The 6,466-nt window shown below is 42.2% G+C and overlaps 1 pseudogene across 1 annotated transcript; it reads left to right on the forward strand.

The window, feature by feature from the left end:
- The first annotated feature begins 3,967 nt into the window (after positions 1-3,967).
- LOC143889299 (transcription factor TCP3-like) lies at positions 3,968-5,941 on the forward strand (annotated as a pseudogene). The gene is made up of 2 exons (XR_013254804.1): positions 3,968-5,566; positions 5,651-5,941. The product of XR_013254804.1 is annotated as a transcription factor TCP3-like (transcript).
- Positions 5,942-6,466: the final 525 nt, after the last annotated feature.

Genomic DNA, 6,466 nt, shown 5'->3' on the forward strand with positions numbered 1-6,466 from the left:
TGCTCATATACTGACTTGAGTGTCGAATGGCCTGTCCGGAGTAACACCCGGGTTGGTCTTCTGACCTCGTTTGCTTCTGTGCAGAACACAGTTCCTTCATTTCAGTCTAGCTGAACTCAGCTCCCTCACTTCGATTCCTCAGGACTCAGCTCCTCGGGTCATCCAGCTCAGCTCTTACGTCACTGTCTTACATGTTACCGATTTTCGGTCTAACAGATAATTTACATGAAAATTTGGAAGTTGCCCAAATGTACAACCTAACTGCAACTCTCCACAATCTTATTGCCTTGTTCCAAGTTGAAACACCCTTCATATTCATAGCCCCATAATCTTTAGGATAGAGCTTGAATCATCAGGCTTATGTGAAACAATTTGATTCCAGTGCACAATGTCTGTGCTCGGATCAAGAGGATATAAATTGGATGGTATTACTTTAGAGATGCTCAATTAGAAAAATACACTAACAGTTGGAAACCAAAATCAATTGAATTATGTGTTCTACTAAAATTTCCCAATAAAAGTTGGTGGGCACGAAGAATCGAACAGAATGGCGCTAAGAAAAATGTTCATAGCATATAGAGACTATTAGATGAGTAGATTGAACATAAGGAATTAGTTATATGTTATACAAATTGTGGATAACTGTAAGGAAAGAAATGGCCCATATAAAATTCAAATCTAATTTGTTTACCGATCAAGATGTTAAAAGTTTTCATAAGCCGGTTCTTAGCCTACGTGTTTTGCTTAAGAGGTAATTGGCGCAGCGGAACGTAAAGAAGGGTAGATCACTGTCTAGCCCTTGGTATAATAAAACCTTGAATCCATAAGGAAAGATAAAGAAAAACTTTACTTTTATTCAATGAAGAGGATCCCATACAAAGCCATACTTATTTATAGAGTTTCTTCCCCATTCTCCTTGACTGCCAAATTATACTCAAACTCTTTCTTAAACTAAGACTAAAAGACATCTACTAAAAATGCTACTCCTGCTATAACTAAAACTCTCCTAGTAACTGACTTTTAATCCAACTAACTTATAATACAGGTAGAACTCTAAGTAAGATAATTAGAAACTAACAAGGAATCCTATGAAACCCATAAACCGTCCTACATCAATCCCCTCTACTTAAATGGAACTCGTCTACAGTTTCGCTCGTTACTCCCCCATAAAGGTTGATGTCATACACCAATAACGTGTTGCACTATATGGCCTGTATCAGTGTTAATATCATCGCACAAGACCTCGTCTTGGTAATACTTTCCAAAAATTATACGATGTGGTGTTGATCTCTTTATATTCTTGACGTTGTGAATCCAACCTGATCTCTTTATATTCTTGACGTTGTGAATCCAACCGATCTTGTAAAGGTTATAATGCATCTTTTCCTTCACCTTCCGATTGATAATACACATGGATTTGAAAACTTAGTATCATTGTTGTGGATATTCTTCTCGTTTTAGCAAGAACTCCCGGATAGTTAGAACAGGGCCATCTCGCAGAACATCTAACTTGTGATCGCCATATGTTTCCTCATCTTTGTAATGCTCTGACTCGTGCTCACTAATCATGAGTAGATTACCAAATCCTCGAACTTCGATTGGAGGTCTCGCAAGGCTCGGTCCATTCCCCTAGGGTTACCAGTACAGGTGTAGCTCTTTGGCTTAAAGTCTTGGGTATGCTCCCCAGAGACGAGAGTTCGAATCCCCCTTGGCTTACCCGATGCGCATGGTTTGCGAGTGATTGCGAGCATCCGGAGGGAAATAGTCCCACTCTACAAAGTGGGGTGGGGACACCCTACGTCATCAAAAAAAAAAAAAAACGGCTCGGTCCATTCCAATACGCAACTCCCATTCCTCATGTAATTTGTGTATGAATTCTTCTACCTGACGTTCCAATTTGTTGTTGGTGACATGAAGTTCTTCCATGGGTGACTCGAGATGCTTACACGAACTCCCTCGAGTGATTTGGGCTTTTCATGTATGTTGGATTACGTTGGTGGCACGCTTAATGCTCAAGTAATCATCTCATGCAATCTTCAAAAGAAACCCACCTATGAATTGTGACGGTGGAAGTGATGTGTCTCTTGCAGTCACTCTTGGTACATTCACTACGTCTTTTGAACTATAAGGCAGGTGGAAGTGATGTATCTCTTGCATTCACTCTTGGCCCGGTACATTCACTACATCTTTTGAACTATAAGGTATGTGTCTTTCCTCCCAGTACAGTCCTTAGCCTTTGGAGCTTTCTTATCATGTCTCAGTCTAGCCTGGAGCTTCAAGCATTGCTGATATGTTGCCAGTATAATTTCTTTTTTAAAATGGATCACGCACTTCCTCTCAACGCTTGAAAGGTGGTTGTATCAATTTGTGTCGCGCTTGTTCTATCATTATCCACATGAGTTCAGCGTGAAAGCCGAAGGTCTCTCTAGCATGGTGAATCATCTCTTTGTGGTTCAGATCACATTGCGCATAACACTCGATGGCATCAAACCAATCCACGCACACCGCCTCACAATCGCCACATCCAAAGAAGTGAGGGACTAACAATAGCTCCACTCCACGGGAGAAAATAGGCTTAGCTCTGACTAATTGGCTCTACCGAAGAATAAAAGAGAGATGGATTGATACTAAAATAATTATCGTGCACCATACAATTTAAGGACGGTGGTTAAGGAATCCAAGGGGGTGGTTAACTTTTAGTGCAGAGGTATGATGCGGAATAAGGAGGGCAAAGGTAAGAAAATGGAAAGGAAAAGGGAAGTGGAAATTCTGGAAAAGATAGGTTGTTATTTTGGAAAAGGGATAGAATATTAGTCATTGGGAAGGAAAGGGGGTTTGTAAATACTGGAAGGGGGAGGTTGGTTGGGTGGTTAAAGAAAAGAAGAAGAAGAAGATGGGTTGTTAAAGAAACTAAGAAGTGGTGTAATCAGTTAGGAGGTTACCTAGTGAGGTAGCCGCAGGAAAGAAAGCGCTCGGGAGTCTGAGGTGCAAGAGGTTGGTTGCGCATACTTGCTCTACCTGGAAACAGGAGTTGGGGTTTCCCTTTTATAGGGGGAGGTTCCGAGAATCCCAGGTTGGCGATGTGATGGCCGGCATGGTAAGGTATATTTGGATGCATGGCATAGGCTCGGAGAGTTGTGTAATAAGAAGTTAAAATGGACGAGAAAAGAATTGGATTGGTCTAGAATTACCTCTCGGAGAATAGTAGAATAGATTGCAATAGTGTTTGATTCCGCAGCATTGACTTGGAGAGCAGGAGAGAAAGTAGGGGTATCATTACAAATATAGACAGTTAAGAGAGAGGGGGAAGAGGGAGAGAGAAAAAAGACCATTTCCAAGATTTTTATCCTTTTTTTTTTTTTTTGTAGAATTTGATTTGAAAGTGAGGGAAGATGAATGCTACATGGGCACACAAACAATAATTATGTCATAAACATATTGGAGATTCTTCTAGAAGTTCAATGCAATATTGATAACCAAACAATGAATAGGCTCTACTTTTCTTTCAAAATTCCAATAGATGCCTAGTGTTTGTGCAACCAAATTCGTACAATCTTTTGAGAATCATGGGGCGGGAAGCCCGGGCTATACTTCCGTACGCAAGAATTTCTGAGTCTCGTCTAGTCTATACTTCCGTACGCCTGAATTTCCGCTGAGCACTTTGATTTTTGTGCGCCAGCTAGCCGAGCAGCTTGATTGGTTTTGTGCCATATGGCGGCTTCTCTTTGGAGGTCGGCATGGCCCCACACCACGTGTCAGCCTCGGATTGGAGTTCGAATTTGACCCCCATAATTTTTAGTCAATTGGAAATTGGAAAAAAATAAAGGGAAGTGTTATCAGCACAAGTGTGTTTTGATATTTGCATATTGTATTATTTAAAGAGCTGTCAAAAGGTTATTACCGTTCCAAATAAGCCCTGACAAGCCAATTTAAAAGAAAAGAGAAGCTGCATTTGTGCGAAGGAGGTTGTAAATTCGTACCCTGTAGGATAATTCGCACTCCATATAACGTGAACTATTGCAGGCTTCTAACCCCCTTTTAACGTAAAAATACGTTAAAGGGGCTGCGAATTATCCTACAGGGGGTGCGAATTTACCAGCACCCTTATTAAAATATACCCTTATTAAAATATGGTTGTGCTGATCAACTTTCTCATCCAGGTGCATTCCTTCCTTACTTACTAAGAAAAAAAAAGGTGCATTCCTTACTCTATCCCACTATGGCGGACTGGTTGTCTGGAGACGATCACGAAAAAAGCCATTTCGGCATATGCAGCAGTGTCTTGCTCCCTGCCATCACCTGTTTGATTTTCGTCATCATCATACTATTGCATACCTGCAAGAGGTTCACCCTTGGACGCCAAGCTAGGTGGCGAATCGCACTTCATGAGAGGAGCCTCGGCGTGACAATAACACAAACACATGGTGGGCAAACAAAGACAGAGACCCTGCCCATATTGTCCGATCAGCTGGAAGAGGAAAAGAGGAGGGGTCTAGATCCTCAGATCGTGGAAGAACAAGAGGGCCACATTATCCGATCCACTGGCCGTACAGGGTTTGAGAGACCGCCAAGGGTTTGAGAGACCGCAGGGTCCGACTCTCAGTCCCCACTGCTATGCAGTTCTATGATCTTCAGGATCGGCTTGGCTACGATCGGCCTAGTAAAGCAGTAGATTGGCTGATTAAAAAAGCCAAATCCGCCATTGATGAGCTCGCCGAGCTTCCAGCCTGGCAACCTACATCAACAAATCCCTATCAGAATATAGAATATCTCAATCAGCATAATAATGCTGATTCTGATATCGTGGCCGGCGGGAGTTCTGGTAAGAATCCGGTGGATCCTCCGCCGGTGGCGGTCTCTGTTTCTCCCTACGGTTTTCAACAGATGAACAACACATTCGTCCCACCTTCTCTAGACTCCGATGCTATTGCAGACACCATTAAATCCTTCTTCCCTATTGCCTCCTCTTCTTCAATCCATTTCCAAAACTACCCTCCTGACCTCCTCTCAAGAACTAGTAGCAGTCACCCCCAAGATCTCCGCCTCCCTCTTCAGTCCTTCCAAGACCCAATCCTCCACCACCACCGCCAACAACAACAACAAGAACAACAAACCCTTTTCTCCAATTCCGGTCTCGCATTTGAAGCTCCGTCCACTCACTGGTCGGAGCATCAGCCGGAGATGAGTAGGTTTCAGAGAATGGTTGCCTGGAATGCGGCGGAGCCCACCGGAGGATTTACCTTCAATGTGCCTCCTCCTCCGGTGGCGTCCCCATTGTTTCAGCCTCTTCTCGGTCAGAACCCATTATTTTCACAGAGGGGACCCCTTCAGTCCAGTAACTCACCTCCCATTCGTGCTTGGGCTGACCCATCGCAGACGATTTCCGAGACTCCGCCGATGCTCTTTCCGTCGGGTTTCGGATTCGCCTCTGCCGGAAGTTTCTCTGGGTTTCGTATTCCGGCACGAATTCAAGGTGACGAGGAGCATGAAAATGTTGGCCACAAGCTGCCCACTTCGTCCTCTGCTCCTCGCCATTAAAGCAAAGAAACCGAAATCATCACAACCCCCAGGTATCACTAACCTCAATTTTTCGATTACTCTTACTTGAATTCATTCTTACTGATCTCTCTCTCCCTCTCTGATGATTTATCAGGATTCTCTTTCTTTGTGGAGGAATAATAGCATCTGGAGATAGATTTGATTGAAGAATTGACTGATTTTGGTTACTGAATTCAATGGTATTTTGCCTTAGGAAGAAATCTGTGACACCAGGTTTACTTTCCATGGCTTGCTTTTTTAGTACTGTTGTTTGTTGTTTCCCTTTTTCTATTTCCCACTTGTGTTTTTGTATGGCTTTTCAAGCTGCTCTCGTTTATGTTGTGACATTGCCTTATGGCTATTGTTAAAGGGGGGAAATTGCATGTTCTTCTTTTCCATATAAGTGCTTTAATTTATCCTTCAGTTGGAAATGCTGATTCTGAACTGGGTAAGTTTCGTTTTCTCGTAGCTGAAACAGAAAAGAACCAAGAAAAATTGAATCACTGATGAATGTAGTTTTTGTATGGACTTCTATAGCTTTTGATTTGAACTCCATGAAAATGAGAGAAAGCAGAGGTTTTTTCTTTCTGTTATTGGAAATGAATGGTCTTTTCCCAAGTGAAGGAAACTTATTGGTTATGGCATTTTGTGCTTGGAGAGGGATGTGATATTTACATCTCTATCATATTAAAAAATTCATCGTAGAAAGTGGGAAGATAACGTCATTGTCTCTGAATAGCAGATGCAGCAGTATGTGTACAAGTAGTTTATTTTAAAACCCTAGTTGCTTTCGAAAGTAGTGAATGAAATCAAAGACAGGAATTAGACTAGATTGCGTGAGTTTTCAAAATTGCTGGATGACCACTGTCTGATAATATTTCCGAATTGGGTTATTGGTATTCCTTGTTTGGTAGATTGCTTGCAGAAA

This window comes from Tasmannia lanceolata, unplaced genomic scaffold (genome assembly GCF_043159265.1).
Source record: "Tasmannia lanceolata isolate RefF3 unplaced genomic scaffold, GAP_Taslan_0.1 ptg000013l, whole genome shotgun sequence".
In the NCBI taxonomy this organism is placed as follows: domain Eukaryota; kingdom Viridiplantae; phylum Streptophyta; class Magnoliopsida; order Canellales; family Winteraceae; genus Tasmannia; species Tasmannia lanceolata.